The sequence below is a fragment of the Scyliorhinus canicula genome, chromosome 4, assembly GCF_902713615.1.
Source record: "Scyliorhinus canicula chromosome 4, sScyCan1.1, whole genome shotgun sequence".
NCBI lineage: Eukaryota > Metazoa > Chordata > Chondrichthyes > Carcharhiniformes > Scyliorhinidae > Scyliorhinus > Scyliorhinus canicula.
In genome coordinates, this window is record NC_052149.1 from 135946182 (window position 1) to 135969657 (window position 23476).

Here is a 23476-nt window from a genome sequence, read left to right on the forward strand (position 1 = left end):
CTGGCTTTCCAGCCAGGACACCTGTTTGTGATTTGTGAACAACTTGCCATGGTCACCAATATGAGGACATGAGAAATTGACAGCCAGGGAGGGCTTTAATCAGTGAAACTGAAAAACTCCATCTATGGCCAGGTGAGAGACTGCAGTTCAAAGAATTTCTTTCAGAGAGTCCCATCAATGTTTGACAGATGATTACCAATGTTTAGATCGGTACATACTCGTATGCTTCCGAAAGCAGCGCACGTTGCTGGATCTTAGCAGAGGCTATGGGTGGAATCTATATTTAAAGGTGGTCCTCCTTAAATAAACCGAATAAAGGTTTGTGACTGTGAAAACAATGTATGGATGTCATAGACAAATTGGTGAAATGTTTTAACGCCAAAAACCACGGCCAACACCTCTATCTGAGTATAGATCTTCTCAGCGCGGCAAGTGTGTGTGACGCGAATGCAATGGGGCACTCTGATCCATCGTCCATTTGTTGCGCAAAGACTGCCCAACCCCATAGGGAGAAGCACCACATGTCAGCAGCAGTGGTTTGGATGGGCCGAAGTGGTCAGCAGTTTTGAGGACGACAGTTTGCTGCTTGACTCTCGTGAAACCGGTGTCTTTGCCTGGGTTGATTCCCAATGCTACCCTTTTTTTAACAAATGGTGGAGGTGGGCTCATATCGTGGCCGGGTTCAGGATAACTTTCTCATACTAGTTCACGAGATCTAAAAATGAACAAAGTTCCGTCGGTCCGTTTGGTACGGGGGTCTGTCGGATTGCCTGTATCTTCTCCACGGGATGCAAACGTGGTAGCCCAGGAAGTGACATCGTCGGCATTGAAAATGTACTTTTCCTGTCTGAGGCACCGCCAGCCTCGACTGAGTACCTCAGCCAAATTACCCAAATGTTCATGGTCAGACGAGACTGTAATCAAAACATCGTCTAGGCATACCGCCATGCGCGGGAGCCCCCGCAGGATGTTTTCCATCACCTGCTGGAAAATGGCGGATGCTGAGGAGGTCCCAAAAGGGAGGCAAGTATATTCATACAATCCGCCTTGCATGTTGATGGTCACAAACCTCTGGGATTTTGGAGCCTCCGGTTCCTTCAGCCACCCCCTCACCCTCTCTGTGTTCTCTGCCCTGTGGTAGAATCTGAGGTTCGGCAGGGTGAGGCTTCCAACATGTCAGCTCTCTGGCTTTTGTATCCTGGACCCCCAGACAAAGGCCATGATTAGCTTATCAACCCTGCTGAACAAGGAATTGGGGATGAAGATTGGAAGCGACCTAAATATGAATAGGAACCTGGGAAGCACATTAATTTTGATCACCTGCACCCTTCCCGCTAGTGAGAACAGGAGCGAGTCCCATCTTTGTAGGTTCCTCTTTACCTCCTCCACCAGGCTGGAGAGGTTCCACTTGTGGAGACTCGTCCACTTGCGAGCCATCTGTATCCCCCAAGTACTTGAACTTGATCTGGGTTACCTTAAATGGTAACCCCTCTAGCTCCATTCCTCCCCATCGGGGGTTCACCGAGAAGATTTCGTTTTTACCCAGCTTGAATTTGAAACCTGAGAAGGCGCCAAACTCTTTATGGAGTCTTGTTATCCTTCTCTTGCTGGCCAGGGGGTTCGACACATAGAAGAGCAGGACATCTGCGTTGAGTGAAACTCTGTGCTTCCTGCTCCCTCTTCGAATGCTCGTCCACCATTCCGCCGATCTAAGAGCCAGTGGCTGAGTTGCCAGTGCGAACAGGAGCAGGGACAATGGGCACCCCTGCCTCGTTCCCCTATGCAGCCGAAAGTATTCAGAGCTAGTGGTGTTCATCCGCACGCTCGCCATGGGAGCGCTCTTCAGAGGTTTCACCCACAAGGTGAACTCTGATCCAAACCCAAACTGAGCAAGCACCTCCATAAGGTGCCTCCATTTTACTCAAAGACTTTCTCAGCGTCCAGAGAGACGATCACTTGGGATGTCTCCTCCGCGGATTAGGTCATTATTACATTCAGCAGGCGTCCGATGTTCGCTTTTAGCCACCTGCTCTTGACAAACCCAGTCTGATCATCTGCCAGGTCTGGCAGGCAACTATCCAGATTTGATTTGATTTATTATTGTCACATGTGTTAGTATACAGTGAAAAGTATTGTTTCTTGCATGATGGACAAACAATGCATATCGTACATTAGGAAGGAAGAAGAGACTGCTGTCATGTGAGAGTGCCTTTAAGAAATGGATGTTTAAGCAATGTACCTTTAAGAAATGCAGTGATGTCAGAGTGTGGGTAGAGCTGGGCTTTAGCTCAGCCATTTTGAAGTTTTTCGTTTCAGTTTGAGGAGAAAGCTGGGAGTGTCTGTGTGTTTTGCTGAGAGCAGCTTGAAAGGAGAAAGCCAGTTTTAGGAGAAAGCTGGGAGTGTCTGTGTGTTTTGCAAAGAGCTGCAGGAAGAAAACACAGAGCTGGTCTGTGGATGTCTGCAAATCCAAAGACTATAAATATATTGAATGTAACCTCATGTCTGTTTTTACAGGTGAAGTCTTTTGGATGTTTAAAGGAACATTTTGAGGGATTATTTAGTGTTGTATTATTTTTGGGGTTATCTTTGAAGTAAGGGTGTTAAGTGATCCAATGTTTATTTAAAAGGTTAAGTTGAGTTCATGGAATAAACATTGTTTTGTGTTAAAACCACGTGTACATAATTGTAATACCATACCTGGGGAACAAGCCGTGTGCTTCAAAAGGAACAATCCATTAAAGGGAGAGGTTGGTTGAACTCCATGATACATTTTGGGGTTCTGAAAACACCGCTCCCATAACACTGCAGAATATAATATTACAATTATAGCAAGATGTAGAGAGAAAATCAACTTAATACGAGGTAGGTCCATTCAAAGGTCTGATGGCAGTAGGGAAGAAGCTGTTCTTGAGTCGGTTGGTACGTGACCTCAAACTTTGGTATCTCTTTCCTGACGTAAGGAGGTGGAAGAGAGTATGTCCGGGGTGCGTGGGATCCTTAATTATGCTGGCTGCCTTTCTGAGGCAGCGGGAATTATAGATAGAGTCAATGGACGGGAGGCTGGTTTGCGTGATGGACTGGGCTACATTTACAACCTTTTGTAGTTTCCTGCGGTCTTGGATAGAGCAGGCTCCATACCAAGCTGTGACAAAACCAGAAAGAATGCTTTCTATGTTGCATCTGCAGAAGTTGGTGAGGGTCGTAGCTGACATGCCAAATTTCCTCAGTCTTCTGAGAAAGTAGAGTCGTTGGTGGGCTTTCTTAACTACAGTGTCGGCATGGGGGGACCAAGACAGGCTGTTGGTGATCTGTACACCTAAACACTTGAAGCTCTCGACCCTTTCTACTTTGTTCCCATTGATGTAGACAGGGGCATGTTCTCTACTATGCTTCCTGAAGTCGATGATAATCTCCTTCGTTTTGTTGACATTGAGGGAGAGATTATTGTCGTCGCACCAGTTCACCAGATTCTCTATCTCATTCCTACACTCTGTCTCATCATTGTTTCAAATCCGACCCACTACGGTGGTGTCATCAGCAAATTTGAAAATTGAGTTGGAGGGGAATTTGGCCACGCACTCATAGGTGTATAAGGAGTATAGTAGGGGGCTGAGGACACAGCCCTGTGGGGCACTGGTGTTGAGGATGATCGTGGAGGAGGTGTTGTTGTCTATCTTTACTGATTGTGGCCTGTGGGTTAGAAAGTTCAGGATCCAGTCGCAGAGGGAGGAACTGAGGCCAAGGCCACGGAGTTTGGAGATGAGTTTCGTAGGAATGATGGTGTTGAAGGCTGAGCTGTAGTCGATAAATAGGAGTCTTAACATAGGTGTCTTTGTTATCTAGGTGTTCCAGGGTAGAGTGCAGGGCCATGGAGATGCCGTCTGCTGTGGACCTGTTGCAGCGGTAGGCAAACTGGTGGATCAAGGCAATCTGGGAGGCTGGAATTGATTTGTGCCATGACTAACCTTTTGAAGCACTTCATGATGATGGATGTCAGAGCCCCTGGACGATAGTCATTAAGGCACATTGCTTGACTTTTTTTGGTACAGGGATGATGTTGTCTTCTTGAAGCAGATAGGGACCTCAGATTGTTGTAAAGAGAGGTTGAAGATGTCTGCGAATACCCCCGCCATCTGATCCGCACAAGACTTGAGTGCTTGTCCGGGTACCCCATCCGGGCCAGTGGCTTTCCGTGGGTTGACCTTCGAGAAGGCTGCTCTGACATCTGCAATGGTGATCTCAGATACAAGTTCATCTGAGGTTTCTGGGGTGGAGGGCTCGCGCTCCCTAAAGCTAGTGCTGCATTCATTGCCTCTACTGCTATTTCTCAGCTTGTATTTCTGCACAAACTTGTTGGCCTCCTCTAAAGTTTCGAGATGAGAGCCACCTTTTGTGCAACTGCTCAGCTCATGGCCGCCATGAGAATTTCCAAAATAGGTAAGAGGAATTTTAGCCTCAAGTTATAGAATAGTGTTTTGTTTAAGCCGAACAATGCTGGTGTCGCCCCCATTGGTATGAAACTGGCTCAACCTATACTGATAACGGTGCACCATTGTTAACGTGGCATTGGGTCCTGTGAGGTTAATATTATTGTATTTGCTGTTGATTGTTATGTGCTTACTGTCCTTGTGGCAGCAGTATAACCTTTCCCTTCTGCCTGAGAGGTTCTCTGTGGGCAAGTTACCCTCAGTATATAGATCATTTTAGATTAAAGTGGGAAGGTAAATCACTCATCATTAGGTGGAGTCTTTCTTCATATGCCATAGATCATGGCCGGGATTCTCCGAGCCTCCACGGCGAAATCGTGCTCAGCGCGTGGGCGCAGAATGGGGCATCGGACTCCTGATCGCGGGTCCGACGCCGGGACGCGAACCTCCGGTGACCGGAGAATCTGCGGCAGTTGATAGAGGCCCCCACAGCGTTTCTCCGCAGTCGACCAGCCGAGTTCCCACCGGTGTGGTTCATGTATGGTTCCACCCGGCGGGAGCTTGGTGTCGCAGCTGTGGTGGTCGTCCTGGTGGGGGCAGGCGGATTAGTCTCGGGGAGGGGGGGGGGGGGGGGGTACGTCCATGATGGCCAGGCCCGCGATCGGGGGCCACCGATCAGCGGGCGCGCGCCATCTGGGGGGGTCCTGCCTTCTTACATGCCGGCCCGCCGTGTGGGCCCGCCATGTCGTGCAGCGCCGCCGCGGAAACGGCCGCCACGCACATGCGCAGACCAGCGGCCAGCAGTCCAGGGCTGTGTATCAGTGGCTGGAGCAGCGCCGACTACTCCAGCACCGTGCTGGTCCCCTGTGGGCCACAGAATCACTGGGCCAAGAGGCCCATTGACGCCAGTGTGAAACACTCCGGTGTTAACGCCGGTATCAACACTTGCCGCGTTTTTGGAGAATCCCGGCCCATAATTTCCATTTTTGGAATTTCGGGGATTCCTCTTTCTTGCCAATTTTCTTCTTCCTTTTTCGTGAAGATGTTGATTGTACAGTTCTGGTAACCACATTATGAAAGGGATGTAGAGGCTCCGAAGGTCTATGGAATAATGCCAGAATTAAGAGGTTGTAAGTATCTCGAAAGACTAAGCATGCTGGTTCTTTTAACTCTGTAGTCAAGAAAGTTAAGTGGTCATCTTCAATTTATTTTTACATTTTTTTCCCCCTATTAAGGGGCAATTTAATGTGGCCAATCCACCTACCCAGCATATCTTTGGGTTGTGGTGTGAGACCCACACAGGCAGAGGGAGAATGTGCAAACTCCACACGGGGCCAGGATCGAACCCGGGTCCTCGGCGCCGTGAGCCAGAAGTGTTTACCACTGCCGCCCTAGTGGTCACCTTAAAGTGATCTTTTTGATTCTGTAGGTGTTTATGGGGTAGACATGGAGAAGATGTTTCCACTTGTCGGGGGAAATCCAAACCGAGGAGTCATAATTATAAAATAATTGCGGGCAAATCCAAAAGGGAAAATCTCTTTACATTCTAAGAGCCCTTTGCAGCACGGTAGCATGGTGGTTAGCATAAATGCTTCACAGCTCCAGGGTCCCAGGTTCGATTCCCGGCTGGGTCACTGTCTGTGCGGAGTCTGCACGTCCTCCCCGTGTGTGCGTGGGTTTCCTCCGGGTGCTCCGGTTTCCTCCCACAGTCCAAAGAAGTGCGGGTTAGGTGGATTGGCCATGATAAATTGCCCGTAGTGTCCTAAAAAGTAAGGTTAAGGGGGGGTTGTTGGGTTACGGGTATAGGGTGGATACGTGGGTTTGAGTAGGGTGATCATTGCTCGGCACAACATCGAGGGCCGAAGGGCCTGTTCTGTGCTGTACTATTCTATGTTCTATGTTCTATGCAGAGTTTGCTCATACATGAAGTAGTTGAGGAGAACAGCATAATTTTATTTAAGAAAGTTCTATATATGTATGTGAGGGAGAAATTAATAAAAAGAAGAGAGGATAGAGTGAAGTGAGGTACAGTGAAGGAGGCTTGTGTGAACCATAAATATTAGCATGGGTCTGTAGGCAAGAGCGGCATGTTTCTATGCTGTAAAAAATATAATTCGATGTTACTGGGATACAGTTCTGTAGGGGCAGAGAGCCATTATTCTTGTACAACTTTGGACAATGAGAGATGTCAGGTTATTTAGCCATGTTACTTGAGCCTTCTCCTGACATCACCCTTGGCCCACACTTGGCTGTTTCTGGTGAACAGGAGCAGGGTTATTGGTGGATTTTGGGTCCCCAATCTCTGTCCTGTCCTTTCCCCTGAAACCCAAAGATGCTGAAATCCAAGGTGATTGTTATCCCAACTGAAATCACGTAGCCCAGCACAGAGATTAAATTTGACTTTTCGGGTAGCTAATGTGACTCTGTAACCTTGGTGTTTGATGAGGTAATAATACACACACACAGTGATTTATGCCCTGTGCTCAGAAATCACTTTAATTTTTTTTAAGTTGCTTAAAATTAAAATTTTATTTTTATCCTTTGTCACTATTTTTAGGCGTGGTGGTTTATTATGATAGTGAGCACATTTTTTATTTGAGATAATTGGACATAGTGCGGGATTTAGCGACCAACCTACCGCGTGTTTTTCGCCGATGGAGAAGGCCCACCAACACGTTTTACTGGTCCCGTCATTGTCAATGGGATTTCCGGTTGACTGCACCCCTCATCACCAGGAAACCCATGTGACGGTGTGGGACTGGAATACCCTGCCGGTGTGAGCAGCTGGTGAGTCACGCCCATAGCTTCTCTTTGCTCATAGTTTTCCCAATTTTCCCCTCATGTTTTTTTCACCATCATTAGTGAACAGAAAATGTTCCCTCCCTGTGTTTCACTACTAGTTAGTTAGCATGTTTTATGCTGAAATAGAAATATTATGCTATTATGAAAAAAATTGTGTTTCTTTTGTGGTGCTCATGTGAAACAATATTGACACTGATGAACTGAATACTGTTCATGCATATGTTTTAATGAAAGAATTATAACAGGTAAGACAGATGAACGTAGAGCTTGGATGAGTACTTGGAACTATGATGTTGTTGGCATTACAGAGACTTGGTTGAGGGAAGGACAGGATTAGCAGCTAAACTTTACAGGTTGTGGATGTTTCAGGCGGGATAGAGAGGGAGGTAAAAGGGGTGGAGGAGTTGCGCTACTGGTTCGTGAGAATATCACAGCTGTACTGCGGGAGGACACCTCAGAGGGCAACGAGGCTGTATGGGTAGAGATCAGGAATAAGACGGGTGCAGTCACAATGTTGGGGGTTTACTACATGCCTCCCAACAGCCAGCGGGATATAGAGGAGCAGATAGGGAGACAGATTTTGGAAAGGAGTAAAAGCAACAGGGTTGTTGTGATGGGAGACTTTAACTTCCCCAAATTGACTGGGACTCAATTAGTGCTCGGGGCTTGGACGGGGCAGAGTTTGTAAGGATCATCTAGGAGGGCTTCTTAAAACAATATGTAGATAGTCCAACTAGGGAAGGGGATGTATTGGACCTGGTATTGAGGAATGAGCCCGGCCAGGTGGTGGAAGTTTCAGTAGGGGAGCATTTCGGGAACAGTGACCACAATTCAGTAAGTTTTAAGTGCTGATGGACAAGGATAAGAGTGGTACTTGGGTGAATGTGCTAAATTGGGGGAAGGCTAATTCTAACAATATTAGGCAGGAACTGAAGAACATAGATTGGGGGCGGATGTTTGAGGGTAAATCAACATCTGACATGTGGGAGGCTTTCAAATGTCAGTTGAAAGCAATTCAGGACCGGCATGTTCCTGTGAGGAAAAAGGATAAATACGGCAAATTTCGCAATTCTTGGATAACGAGGGATACTGTAGGCCTCGTCAAAAAGCCTGTGTGGAATATAAGGAAAGTAGGAAGGAACTTAAGGAAGGAGTCAGGAGGGCTAAAAAGGGTCACGAAAAGTCATTGGCAAATAGGGTTAAGGAAAATCCCAAGGCTTTTTACACATACATAAAAAGCAAGAGGGTAGATAGACAAAGGGCTGCCCCACTGAAGGACAGGGGAGGAGAAATCTATGTGTGGAGCCAGAGGAAATGGGCGAGATACTAAATGAATACTTTGCATCAGTATTCACCAAAGAGAAGGAATTGGTGGATGTTGAGTCTGGAGAAGGGTGTGTAGATAGCCTGGGTCACATTGAGATCCAAAAATACGAGCTGTTGGGCGTCTTGAAAAATAGTAAGGTGAATAAGTCCCGAGGGCCTGATGGGATCTACCCAAGAATACTTAAGGAGGCAAGAGAGGAAATTGCTGAGGCCTTGACAGAAATCTTTGGATCCTCACTGTCTTCAGGTGATGTCCCGGAGGACTGGAGAATAGCCAATGTTGTTCCTTTGTTTAAGAAGGGGAGCAAGGATAATACAGGGAACTACAGGCCGATGAGCCTTACGTCAGTAGTAGGGACATTACTGGAGAGAATTCTTCGAGACAGGAACTACTCCCATTTGGAAGCAAATGGATGTATTAGCGAGAGGCAGCACGGTTTTGTGAATGGGAGGTCGTGTCTCGCTAACTTTATAGAGTTTTTCACAAAGATGATTGATGCAGGTAGGGCAGTGGATGTTGTCTATATGGACTTCAATAAGGCCTTGGGCAAGGTCCCTCATGGCAGACAGGTACAAAAGGTGAAGTCACACGGGATCTGAGGTGAGCTGGCAAGATGGATATAGAACTGGCTAGGTCATAGAAGACAGAGAGTAGCAATGGAAGGGTGCTTTTCTGATTGAAGGGCTGTGACTAGTGGTGCTCTGCAGGGATCAGTGCTGGGACCTTTTCTGTTCGTAGTATATATAAATGATTTGGAGGAAAATGTAACTGGTCTGATTAGTAAGTTTGCGGACGACACAAAGTTGGTGGAATTGCGGATAGTGACATTTAAGGGACATCTTGACAAATTCATGAATAGGATGGGAATAGAGGGATACGGACGCCGGAAGTGTAGAAGATTTTAGTTTAGACGGGCACCATGGTTGGCGCAGGCTTGGAGGGCCGAAGGGCCTGTTCCTGTGCTGTACTTTTCTTTGTTCTTTGTTGTACCAGTTTCAGCACGCTCATGGTCAGAAAGGTAAATACTGATGCTATCAATTCACTTTGTTGTTTTACATCAGCTCAGGGAGCTGTTCTTTTGTGTTTCTGGCAATTTCCTCCAGCTTCCAAAAAGCACCAAATACTATAATATACTCATGTGTTTGGTGGGCACAAGGGATAGCTGATAGGGCCATTCCCCTATTGATGGCCATGTCCACAGTGCAATTCCAAGGTTTGATTGTGTTGCCTTATGTTATCTTTGACTTTTCTCATTCCCTCAGATAGCTATGAGGCTTTAAGTTGAACAATGCATTGCCATGCTATGGCATTATGTCTGAATGCTGGGATGGTACTGTCAAAAACAAAATTCAGTGACACCTTAAAACATCTTCTAAATGAGCGATGTCAAACAGTACTGCAGTCAGTGTCTGGACGTCAATTGTGGCATGTCCCATCAATAGGGGGATTGCCTTTCAAGCTATTTTTGTGCTCATGGGAAACGTGGAGCAGTTCTCCTGAAAATAGTGCTGTCACCATTGAAAATGACAGGGTTCCCATCATTACAAGTGCATGTGCTGTATGCACATTTAATAGTCGCAATATCTAACACTCATGGAGGAATTGCCCTTTCACAACTCATATGAGTGTACCTTTCTTACTGTTCCATGATGCAGTCACTTCCATACAGATGCACTGGAGCAGTAAACCCATTCAGATCTCACTTTGGCATTGGCCTGGTTGATGGGATTGGTGGTGATTTCTCCTGTCCGGTTGCTTCCACTCAAAGTTTTTCAGTGCAGGAAACCCTGAAATGCTTTCCATATAAATAGACATAAAGGAATGGTTTATCAAGCCTCCGTTCTCATATGCATCATGACATTGCCATTCCGGATGGCAGGAAAATAAACTACACAGCTGACAGTTAATGCGATCTGTGTGACGGTTATGGCTTCCAGTTCATATGGTGCCGTTTCAGCAGCTCATCATCTGTCAGTATTTTCTCCATAATACCAGCAGTATGTCTTCATTAGCTTGGCATATGGCAATCAGTTTCATGTTTCAGGAGGAGGCTGTGGCTGGGCCATAATTAACCTTTTGAACCAGGATTGGTGGGCTTGCTGTTCAATAAGGTGGCAGGCTGGGACAGGGAAGATGGATAGCTGTGCAGCACAGGCATCATTTTGTCAGCTTCGCTTTAAACATTACAGTGCTTTCAATAACCTGCAGTTTGTAATATAATTCCAAAACTACAGTATTGTTAGCCTTGGCCTGGGCAAAAAAGCAGCAAATGAAACAATTAAATTATTGTTAACATGGAAACCATTTGAATCCCACTACTTAACTCTTTCCTTGCAATTAAAACCCTTGTATTGATCTTTTTCTTCGCAAGTTATAAAGAAAGTATAAAAATAGACTCCTTTGTCTTTCTTTTTAATATATAATTTCCTCTCCATTCTTCAAGACACCAACTCCCGCTAGGATATTTGCTTCCTCTTTCTCCCTGATCCAATCAACCCTGGGGATAGGGTGGAGACGTGGGGCTTAAGACGTGGGTGCTCTTTCCAAGGGCCGGTGCAGACCCGATGGGCCAAATGGCATTGTAAATTCTGTAGGAAAAATTATTTGTCTCTATTCTTTAAATGTCTTCTAGGTAAGTTGCATATACTTTGGTGACGTAAAAAAATATTTTATTAGTGATAAAAACAGGAAATTCTGGAAATACTATTTTTCTTCAATTGGAGACTCCTTCCTCCATATCATTTAGTCGTGTCAGGAGCAGGACATAGAACTCATAAACCCCACTGTTCTTTAATGTCATCTTTACTGCTTTCAGGTGGATATTCATACTGAAATCCATATCTGACTTGGCTCCATACGTCAATGTTTCATTCTTCAGCTCAATTGCCACAGCCTCTATCTATCTCCCTGGTCAGTCATCTGCTATTTCACCCCAAGAACTGTTTTTGACTCGTGAATGCTTTGACTGTGAAGGTTAGCGAAATACCCCCGATAACAGAGGTCTGTGTTGAGCACTATCCTGTTCTCAGTCAAAGACCGCACACACTTATTTTCCAGCAGAGGTCACTGAGTGAGCACCCTTTGTTGAATCATTTTTTCTCCCCGAACCCACGGTTGCTGAGTCCTCCTTCTGTTCCAGTTAAGGTAGTTCATTCACTGTGGAACAAGCATGGGACCTGGTTTTGATGCTAAGCTTATGTATACTCACTTGAACAAGGATACCCAGGGTATATTTGCCAGAGTGCGCTACACTCCACTATGTCTCATAAGAATTTGTTTCAATCTGTGATTGTTGTAACCAGAAAAAATAAGCATGACACATAATATATTTAAAATTAATTGAAGACAAAAGTGCATATCCCGATTTATTCAAGGACTGTCCATTTTTTTTGTTCGATGCTATTCATTCGAAAAATTTCCCACGCATAAAGTAAGAAACGTGTATAGTTCTAAACCTAAATTGTAATCTTTCTCAAAGAACCAAAATTTTAACTCTAGCTCTAAATGACTGTGAATGTGTATTTTACTGTCACACCTCACTTAGAGGATGGGGCAGTAGAGAATGTTGCCCTTCTATTGAAAAGTGAGACATTAATTGTGAGTCTGTTGGGGTAGCAATGATAGTTCGGAAAATGCATGAATATTTTCTGAATTGCTGCCAAAGGGAAGCATAGAGAACCTACTGATTCCTTTCTGCCCTTAATGTGATATCTATCTGGTAGATGTAGAACAAACAAAGAACAATACAGCAGAGGAACAGGCCCTCCAAGCCTGTACCGGTCATGATACCACCCTTGGCCAAAACCCTCAGCACTTCATAGTGCCGTATCCATCTATACCCATCCTATCCATGTATTTGTCGAGATGCCGTTAATGTATCTGCTTTCGCAACCTCCCCTGGCAACGTTTTCCAGGCACTCGCCACCCTCTGTGTAAAAAAACCTGCCTCGCACATCTCCTTTAAACTTTGCCCCATGGACTTTAAACCTATGCCCCCTGGTGACTGACCCCCTCCACCCAGGGAAAGACTGCCTGCCCATCCACTTTATCCATGTCCCTCATAATCTTGTAGACCTCTATCAGGTCACCCCTCAACTTCTGTCATTCTAATGAAAACAGTCCATGTCTATTCAGACTCTCTGCAAGCTAACACCCTCCAGACCAGGCAGCATCCTGGTAAACCTCCTCTGCACCCTCTCTGAAGCCTCTACATCCTTCTGGTAGAGTGCCGACCAGAATTGTGCGCAATATTCCAAGTGCGGCTTTACCAAGGTTCCATACAACTGTAGCATGACTTGCCAGTCTTTATAGTTTGCTATGATTTTCATAAGACATTTGATAAAGTTCCACATGTGAAGCTTTTAAAGGGCAATAATGTAATTAGTGCCAAATTTGTGTAGTAGTAAAAAGGGCAGTTGGTGATAAATTAAATGTGTTGTTTTAGAAGGGATGGCAGTGAGCTATGGACTAACAGATTTTGGAGGTGTGGGTGGGTGACAGCTGGGGTATGTCTCTTGCTCCTTACATTAGTAATAATTTATTGTATTTAAAGGAATAGATACAAATTAAGAGGATTAAGTAAGGAATCATTGATTCATTTTAGTATAGGTAACTGCAAAGTAAATGCACATTGAAACAGGAAACAGAAGGATGTGTCCATGAGAAAAAAACGAATAAGAGAAAGGATTTTGCTGTGATCAATAATTGTTCAGTATTCAGTCAGTGTGAAGCTGCTATAAATAAGGAAAATCAAGTGTGAGGATGAATGTCAAGACCAAGTTATGGAGGGGGACTCATTGAGTGAGTTTGTTTTCAACTGGGGGAAAGCAGGTTGAAGGGAGTTTGATCCAGATTGTTAAAATACTGATAGGCATTGACAATATAAGCAGGCTGTTTAAGTTACACTGTGATATATACCCAGAGGACATACTCCAATTTGGAAGAAATACTGTAGTTGATTTACGGAATACATGCCCAGCAAAGACAATAACAGTTACTTAACTCCTTTAAAAAAGAGCTAGATAAATCCCTAGTTCAGAGTGAAATTGAAGGCTACATAGACACTATATAAGGAGATGATGATTGCTGTACCACTGAGTATAGGCAGGAATGCAACTCTTTAGAGTTATGAAGTTAGTTTTAGCCTGGGCAGGGAAACAGTTTGCAGAGTTTTATCTTTTTTATAAGTGGTAACAAGAGAGGTTAGTTCTGACTCAGGTTGGCATATTTGTTTCATTGAAATTCACAACAAAGCAAATTATACACCTGGCTATAAAGGAAATGGGCTGCTTGCCCTGTTTGGGTCCATATTTTCTTATAGCCGATGAAGGGTTATTGCAGCAACATTTGCAGAAGTCGCTGGGATTAATGCACATCAGGGAAGCAGAGGCCACAGAGTAATAAACAGCTTTCATTAAGGATTCTTTATAGACTCTAAATGTTAATGATTTCATTAACGTTTTCTATAAAAACAGATTTAAAAAATCTATAGTCAGTGTTGGTTGTACAGGAGCCTTTATTCTAAGCAGGCACTCACTTATTTTGGCGAACAATTTGAGAAGACTTTATTGAAACAAAACCAAAGAAAGGTTCTGTTTTTAGCAATTATGACAAAGTGCGCTCATTTATTTCCAGACGGGTCCATTTGATTTAATTGAATTTATAGAAACCTTACATCATGCTCTGTAGGTTGCCCTGTAACAGCTGAAGATTCCATTTTAGGCGAGCAGAGATGAAAAGACAAACACATGAATGTCAGGAATCTGATAAAGAAGCAGAAAACGTGGAAAATTCACAACGGGTGAGCCAGTATCTGAGACAGAAAGGTAGGGTAATGTTTCTGGAGGGGACTCTTCATTTGAAACATTAACCCTCTTTCATTTTCACTTGCTGAGTAACCTACCGTACATTTCCAGTGTTTTCTATCATTTCTGTATGCTGTTGATGCCACTTTCTTGTTAGTTTTTCTCATGCTTTGCCTCTGTGTTTGGAGAGTGCAAAATGTACATGTTGTGCTGTGTGGTGCAAAACGATAATGTTTAATCTTTTAATACGCAGTGACTATAATGAACATTTTTTGAGCTTGATTGTGTAGTGAGGCTGCTCTGGTTTATTTTGTGGCAGTGCACCGTGCTTCCGCAGGATGTTGATACTGAGGCAATTAAAACTTTCAAGAATAAAACCAAGAAATGTTTTTATTAGGAAATGGTATTAAGGCATATGGGTTTAAGTCTAAGGAGATGAAATACAGATCAGCCATAAACTAATTCAATGACAGAGCAGGCTCAAGGGGCTGCATGGCCTATGCCTGTTCTGATGTCCCTCTCGTCAGTCATTGGCAGAACCTCAAGAAGTTGACTGCAGTTCATGCTGTCAGAGGGGAAATTAACTCAGATTTTTTTTTATTCATGGGATGTGGGCTTCGCTGGCTGGGCAAGTATTTATGGCGCATCCCTCAGTACCCTTAAACTAAGTGGCTTACTCATTTCAGAGGGCACTTGAGTCAAATACATTGCTGTGGGTCTGGAGTCATATGTAGGTCAGACCAGGTAAGGACAGCAGATTTCCTTCCCGAAAGGGCATTAGTGAATCAGATGGGTTTTTACAATAATAGACAATGGCTATCGTTAGACTTTTAATTCCAGAGTTTTATTGAATTCAAATTTCACCGTCTGCGGTGCTGGATTTCCAAACTGGGTTTCCCTTGGTTTGTGGATTACTAGTCCAGTGACAATACTATTGTGTCACTTCCTCCCCTGCTGTGCTGGCAAAATCGTTGACTTAGAGACAAAAGGAAAATCAGAAGCAAAAATAAAACCGCTTATCTGATTAATGGGGAGGACAGTGACTCGTGATAATGTCACTAGTCTGGTATTGAAGAGGCCAAGGCTGTAGGGACGTGGGTTCAAATTCCAAATCAGCACCTGGTGGTATTTAAATTCAATTCATAAAATCTGGAACTGAAAGCTAGTCTCGCTACAATACAATCGTGTACAATAATATCCGTTGGGGAAGGAAATCTGCCATCCTTACTTGATCTAGCCTGCATGTGACTCCAGACCAACAAATTGCGGGTGTGATTCCGCGGCCTCGACCCGCCCACAATTTGGTTGGTGACGAGGCTGTTGATTCTGGATACTCAAAACGCCTCGTGAGATTCCTTTGAATTCCTTTGACACTGCCAGGGTGCCCAGGTGACATTGTCAGACTGGCAGGGATACTACGAGGATGCCAAGCTGAAATTACCAAGGTGCTCGGGTGCCAGTTTGCCCATACCAGGGGTCGAGCCCAGGAGGGCACCTTGCCTATAAGAGTAGGGGGGAGGAGGGAGGGCTCGAGGATCCCGGAACAGGTAAGTTGGGTGAAGTGGGGATCCAGAGGACCCGGTGAGGTCGCTGAGAGAGGTTGAAAGATTGGGGCTGCATTTTAAAATGGCACCCAATCAGTTCATCAGTGCAGGATATGGCTAAAGTGCGGCCTCAACAGGGCGTTCTTTCCCGAGGACAATTAATTGGCAAAGTGCTGTTAAATGCAGAGTCTTGGGGCTGTAGGTGCCGAGAAACATCTTGAGAATGCATCCAAAACTGGACATGGAAATCTTTTGGTTGAATCGTGTCTGTGATTGACCCTTAACTGCCCTCTGAAATAGCCCAACAATCCACTCAGTTCAAGAGCAACTAGAGATGGACAACAAATGTTCTCTTTGCATGAAATAATTTTTAAAAACCTAACTCACCAAGTACAATATTCAGTTGTATTTTGAATGACTTCAGTACTCTTTTCTTGATTTTTGCCTAGCTGGATTATTCCAAATATTTGGCACTTTCTGAATGATGAACTTCTACCTAAGGTATTCATTCCAATTTAGTCATACCCATTTATATGGCCCGACATCGGCACGTACTTTGAAGCCACCTTAACTCCAATTTGCTGCAGGCTTTGACGCAGGAGAACGTCTGGTGCTCTTGATATGAGAACGGTAATTTTTTTAAAGTGGCCAACATGGGTATAAGACCAAAATGCATATCGTAGGTCACTGGAAAAATGGAAAGAGTGGAGGAGAGTTAATTAAGAATTACTGTTAGATGACACTGGACTTGGGTTGTAAAAGCCTGCAGTTTGTGGTAGAAGGAATCAATCGTGCTGGAAGAGTTGTGACACAGGAAGGTCATCCAAGCTGTTAGTCATCAGCCAGCAGCTGTCCCTCAGGCTGTAAAGGAGAAGTCGACACTTTCAAATTAGTCAATTGAAGTTTAATAAAGTCTGCTAGTGTTGTGATTTTCACTGCACATTTGAATGTAGAAGTGTATTTTTCTTTAAGAGGAATGTATTCAGTGGCTACTGATGCAGCGCATTGGTTTAATACTCTACCCTTTGGAGCATCAACTTCAATTTACATTTCACCCATCTCCATTTGTTGTCTTTTTCTCCGTTTCTATATGTGCTGTACTTTGAAGCTGCATTCCTCATTCTTAGTTTCTACATGGTGAGTTTCTGATCTACAAACGAACATATGAATTACGAGCAGGAGTAGGCCATTTCACCCCTCAAGCCTACTCCGCCATTCAATAACATCATGGATGATCTGATTTTGGCCTCAAATCCACTTCTTTCCTGCTCCCGATAACCTTTGACTCACTTGCCAACAAAGAATCTGTCAAACTCAGCCTTAGAAATATCAGTGACCCTGCCTCCACTGCTCTGTGGAAAAGGGTTCTACAGCCTCACACCCTCTGAAAGAAAAATTATTCTCATCTCCATCATAAATGGGTGATCACTTATTTTTAAACTGTGTCCCCTACTTCTAGTCTGTCCTTTTATAACTGTAGCAAAACATACCTACTTTTAAATTCCATTCCCATTGCATTAAATAACAACATTTCATCTGCCTTCCTAATCACTTGCTGTAGCTGCAAACAAACGTTTTGTGATTCATGTGCCAGATCCCTCTGTACCTCTGCAATCTCTCCTCAACTTTTTCTTCCTGTCAAAGTGGACAAATTCACATTTTCCCACATAATACTCCATCTGCCATTTTTGTTTTTGCTGACTCACTCAACCTATCCATATCCCTTTGTCGACTTCTTCACAACTTACTTTCCTACCTATCTTTGTGTCGGTCCTATCTTCCAAGTCATTAATATAAATGATAAAGAGTCGAGGTCCCAACACTGATCCCTTTAACACTTCACATGTTACATCTTGCCAACCTGAAAAGTACCCATTTATGCCTACTTTGTTTTTTTCCGTAAGTTAATAAACCCTCTACTCATACTTATATCACCAGCTGAATTCAGGTGAAAAAGTTTCTCAGCTTACTTGATTTTATCCTTTCACCAAGCCAACGTTCGTCTTGTTATCGTAGTTTCTTAAATCCATTGGCCAGAGTTCAACCACCTGCCTGATAATTCCAGCTGTTTATCACTCGCTATGTAGAGAAATGCCCCGAACACTCGAATCCCTGGCCCATCGATCTCCGAGGCTCCCGAAACAATTCCCAATCTCCCCCCCGCCCCCTCCCCCTCCCCCAACGCACTATCAGAGGACCCCTGGTCACCCATCCCAATCTCCCCCAACACCCAGGCCAGCAACCCCAGTCAAATCGCATGTCTGCATAAAATGCTAGCTTGGCACCTTGGCAGTGCCTATCTGGCAGTGCCTATGCTAGCTGGCAATGCCACATGGGCACCTTGACAGTGCCAGGCTGGCACTGCCAGGGTGCCCAGCTCACACCCACAGTGCCAGGGCATCACCCTGCCCAACTGGCATGCAGCTGGGGGCCTCCGATCCCCTGGGAGACCTCCTTCAGTGCCGTTCCATCTGGTCCCCGTTTGTGGGGACCAGTGCTGAACAGCGCTCGTCTGAGGCGAAGGGGTTGAATCCCAAAGTTTCAGATCCCTCGGGAATCTACACATTAGAACATAGAACATAGAACAGTACAGCACAGAACAGGCCCTTCGGCCCTCAATGTTGTGCCGAGCCATGATCACCCTACTCAAACCCACGTATCCACCCTATACCCGTAACCCAACAACCCCCCCCTTAACCTTACTTTTATTAGGACACTACGGGCAATTTAGCATGGCCAATCCACCTAACCCGCACATCTTTGGAATGTGGGAGGAAACCGGAGCACCCGGAGGAAACCCACGCACACAGGGGGAGGACGTGCAGACTCCACACAGACAGTGACCCAGCCGAGAATCGAACCTGGGACCCTGGAGCTGTGAAGCATTTATGCTAACCACCATGCTACCCTGCTGCCCCTTAGAGTGAGACTTACTGCCTCTTTAATATGCAAATTTGCTAAAAAGTCACATCGCAATGTCTCACGAGATTGCGTTGCATTTCCCGAGGCATTGCGAACCAGGTAGATCCCAGAAGTGAGGTTTCCCAGCTTTCAATGGCCACGCTGCACTGCGGCAAGCAGCTTTTCTGGCGCAGCGTGCCCATTGGATTTCACCCATTGTCAACAATACTTACAAAACAATCATTTTATTTGCATTTTCTTTGAGCTAATCTCCACCACAGGAGCAATATTTGGAATGTAAATTGAATTGTTTTTCTCTCTTAATCTCTTATCAAATCCACTCATACCATGAAATGTTAAGGATTCAATATTATTTACAGGTTTTCAGCTTTTTTCCTCAGTTTCACCTTTCAGTGACAGATGACCTTTGAAAGGTTTAGTCTGATTCAAATGGCATTTTAAATCAGTAGCTTTGTAAATTTTTTTTTTGTTTTCTACAAAACATTTATAACACAGAAACGGACCATTCAGTTCAATGGGCCCATGCCAGTCCACGCTCCAAATTTAACTCCTCCTCTCCTGGTTCATCTAATCCCACTAATATATAATTATATTCCTTTCTCCTTAATCTTCCTATCTCATTTCCCTTAAATACACTTACGTTTTTTTTCTTGTAGAAACACCAGTTTTTGAGTAAAGATGTTTTCCTGTATCCCCTGTTGGATCTATTAATGACTTTCTTATATTTATGGCCCTTAGTTCTCATCCCAGCCACAAGTGGAAAACATCGTCACATCTGCCCTGTCAAACCCTTAAAGACCTCCATCAGGTCACCACTGAGTTTTTTCCAGAAAAACAATGGGCTGGATTCTCCGCTGTCGGGATTCTCCGTTGCGCCGGCAGCCTGGGGATTTCCTGACGACGTGGGGCTGCCCACCATGGGAAACCCCATTGGCCGGCTGGCGAGAGTGAGAATCCCACCAATGTCCCAGTCTATACAATTTTACCCAAAAAGTCCTGAAAGACGTGTTTGTTAGGTGAATTGGACATTCTGAATTCTCCCTCTGCGTACCCAGAACAGGCGCCGGAGTGTGGCGACTGGAGGATTTTCACAGTAACTTCACTGCAGTGTTAATGTAAACCTACTTTAATAAACAATAATAAATATTATTATATTATCTCAGTTTTGCTATCATTCTCTTCGGCACCAACTCCAGTGCATCACTGCCAGCTTTATAATATGGTGACTGGATTTCTTAAATGAAAGAAATTGATTCAATTAGAGACTGACTTTTTTACCATTTTAATGAGCGTAAGTCTGTATTTGCTTCTGCGTGTTCCCAGAAGCAATATGGGGGAAGCTACATCACAGAATTTATCATAGAATTTACAGTGCAGAAGGAGGCCATTCAGCCCATCGAGTCTGCACCGGTTCTTGGAAAGAGCACCCTACCCAAGGTCAACACCTCCACCCTATCCCCATAACTCAGTAACCCCACCCAACACTAAGGGCAATTTTGGACACTAAGGGCAATTTATCATGGCCAATCCACCTAACCTGCACATCTTTGGACTGTGGGAGGAAACCGGAGCACCCGGAGGAAACCCACGCACACACGGGGAGGATGTGCAGACTCCGCCCAATCATGACCGTGCTTTATGTAGAGGACACTGACTAATCCAGAGTGCTCTTTGTTATCGAAGGAGATGTAATGTTTACATACACATTCTATTTTTAACAAGAAACTTCTGCTGACCAACTACGCAGTAGACGTTGATTGACTTTTGAACATTTCAATCGCTAATTATAGCCTTGATTAGTGATGAGATAAAACTGTGTCCATAAAACATGAAAATAACTTCAGATATCACACAGGGCAAATTGGAATACTGGAGGGGTGAGCATGAATAAATCAAATAGTTTGTCTGCATTAACTCTTTGCTTATGTCTCTGCCTCAAATAAGTTCATGATGTGGAGATGCTGGCGTTGGCTTTGACTTTGTCTACATATATGTTTCTGGAACCTACCTCTTCGTTCACCTGAGGAAGGAGCACTGCTCTGAAAGCTAGTGATTCGAAACAGACCAGTTGGACTTTAACCTGGTGTTGTCAGACTTCTTACTGTGCTCAAATAAGTTCCCTCAGGCATCATCCCCATCTTCGCAGACCTTTGCTCTCTTCTGTGAGGCTTCATATTCAAAATCTTTGCGCTTATTTACAAATGCTACCAGTCTCTTGACTCGCCTTATTTCTGCAAACCCAATCCATCCATACAAACCAGCTGTGCCCTTCAATCCTGCGATTCCAACCTCCTCTGCTTTTTTACTCCACCACCATACTACCTCCAGTTCACAGTCAAGGCCTATGCGAACAACCTTTTGACCCTCAACTCTAAAACAATTTGAGTAAAGCCCTACTCTTACTACTACCCACCCCACCTTTAAAGATGTCTGAAAGCTTATCTGTTCATTGTGTATTCAATCCTCTCCCTTAACTCTTTCACCATACACTCCAAAGCTCCAGAAACAGGACATTCAGGCTTACTGGTTAATGCAGGTATTTATACTTCACACAAACTTACTCCTACTCTTAAACACTACCTACTATAGCCATTCCATGGGACAGTTCCACATTCACACCACTCTTTATGTAAAGAACGTCCCCCTAAATGTTTTTTTTGATCTGTTTTTGATATTTTGATATGTTCTTGGCTCATCCACAATTGGAAGCAGTTTAAAGGTGCTATATGACATGTTAATGCATTGCTAAATATCAATAACTGATTTAATACATGAGGAAAGTTTTATACATTCCAAATTAGTTGAAAATAATATCTGTCACATGAATATCAGTCTGAGCATTTATATAAGTTACCTTTTTACCTTTCTTACTCAACTGATTTAGTGAAGTGATTTAAAAACATTATAGACAAGAGACATGGGACTGGGGCCTTAGCTTGCAATAATCATGGCAGATTCATTTTCTCTCAACTCAAATGAAAGGCATCATGAATTGCAACCGCCCTGAAACTCTAAAGCTTTATTGTGGGGAGAAAATTGCTGTATTGGTTAATCCTAAAGTTTGCGGCAGTGAAAAGTGATTTATGGTATCTGTGGACAGTTCTGGAGTTATATTCCCAAAGTACGGTATGAAATCACAGGCGATGACAGCTCAGCATTCTAGATGTTAAGCTAATTTATCTTGTGCACACTGTCACCTGCATTGTCAGATTTTTCTTTAATTACGCTGTAACAATTTTTTTGTTGTGAAATTCTTTTTTATTTTGTTAATGCCTCCTCATTAGATTGAATATTGTAAATGAGAGTAATTAAGTGTTTCCTATTGCTCAGATGCAGTGATTAACTTGCAGAGCTGCTGTTTATTATGTTTCCTCATTCATCACCATCAATCTGAGGATCATGCAGATTAGTAATAAGTATAATTTATACCAAAATGTATTGCTGTTTGTTAAGCACAGCTTATTAGTGTCTCTTCTGCTTCTGTTCTTGTGCCATACCTTTTCTGAGCTGTCTCCCCAACTATTCTATGACAGGCACTGATAGCCAGCAAAACCACTTGCTGTGTCAGGCTAATCTTAAATACTTTATTTAAATTGAGAAACTAAATTGATAGACCAACGGCCACGGCCCAAGAAAAAGTGAAAGAAGAGGTGAAATAATTCAGGAAGTCCTGGTGAATCGCATAAATCGGGCTGCAGAAAGGGCTTTAAGCTAAATAGTGAGAGGAGAGTTCAGTTGCACAGAAAATTTGAAAATCAAAATTAAAGGAGAAGGTAGGAGTGCAGATCAGTGATGAGATGTATTGCTACCAGAAAGGAAAAAGGGTTAGAAAGTATGAATGTCATGTGTTGCCTTTTTTACCTACTGTAAATATGGCAGTCAATGAGGTTGGCCTCCTTTCTGTGGATATCAATATTCTATTGCTCAGAGTCGCCAGGTATCAAATGATACCACCACTAGGTCAACTGGATATCGATCAAAGAGCCAAACACCAGTTAGTTAGTTCAAGGTCAAGGGTACTTTATTTACACACAATTAATCATGCAACATAAACACTACTAGTTAAACTACACCTATCGACTATGACAACCTGTACTTAACTTCAGGCACCCAGCTTAGGTCAGAGTTTACGCTTCCCTTGTGCAGGGAGTGGCGCCGAAATGTCTGGGACCATATCGGTCGCTCAAGTATCAGTCCTTTGTCTGGCGGAGATGGCCATCAAATGCTAATCAGTTGGGGTTTCGATACCAGCTGGATTCCTCACTCGCAAATATACATTTCAGGCTATGAGCCTGCCTGAATCTCGCATTGTCCATTTTTCCCGCTATGCTTTGCGACCTTTCCTGTTCCTGGTTGTAAGTGGCCATCACAGATGGCTACACATGTTGCACCAAGGAATCAGGCAAGAGTAGGGAAATTTGATAACAGAACAAACTTAAAAGCTTTGGGCGGAATTCGCCGCAGGGGGCCGAATTCGTGAAGGCCGTCGTGAACTCGGCCGAGGTTCACGACGGCCTCGGAGCCCGCTCCCAGCACCTAATTCACCCCCACCAGGGGGGCTATGAGTGGGCCTCCATCTTTCTCGGCAGCGACCTCATTACGCCGAGAATGTGAAGTCACCCGCGCATGCGCGGGTTGCCGGTTCCAACC

At 44.2% G+C, this 23476-nt stretch overlaps 1 protein-coding gene across 1 annotated transcript in view; it reads left to right on the forward strand.

The window, feature by feature from the left end:
• The window catches only part of LOC119965026 (ran-binding protein 17-like), a 1262848-nt gene that overhangs the window by 612629 nt on the left and 626743 nt on the right, over window positions 1-23476 (forward strand). The gene's annotated exons all lie outside the window — the stretch shown is intronic.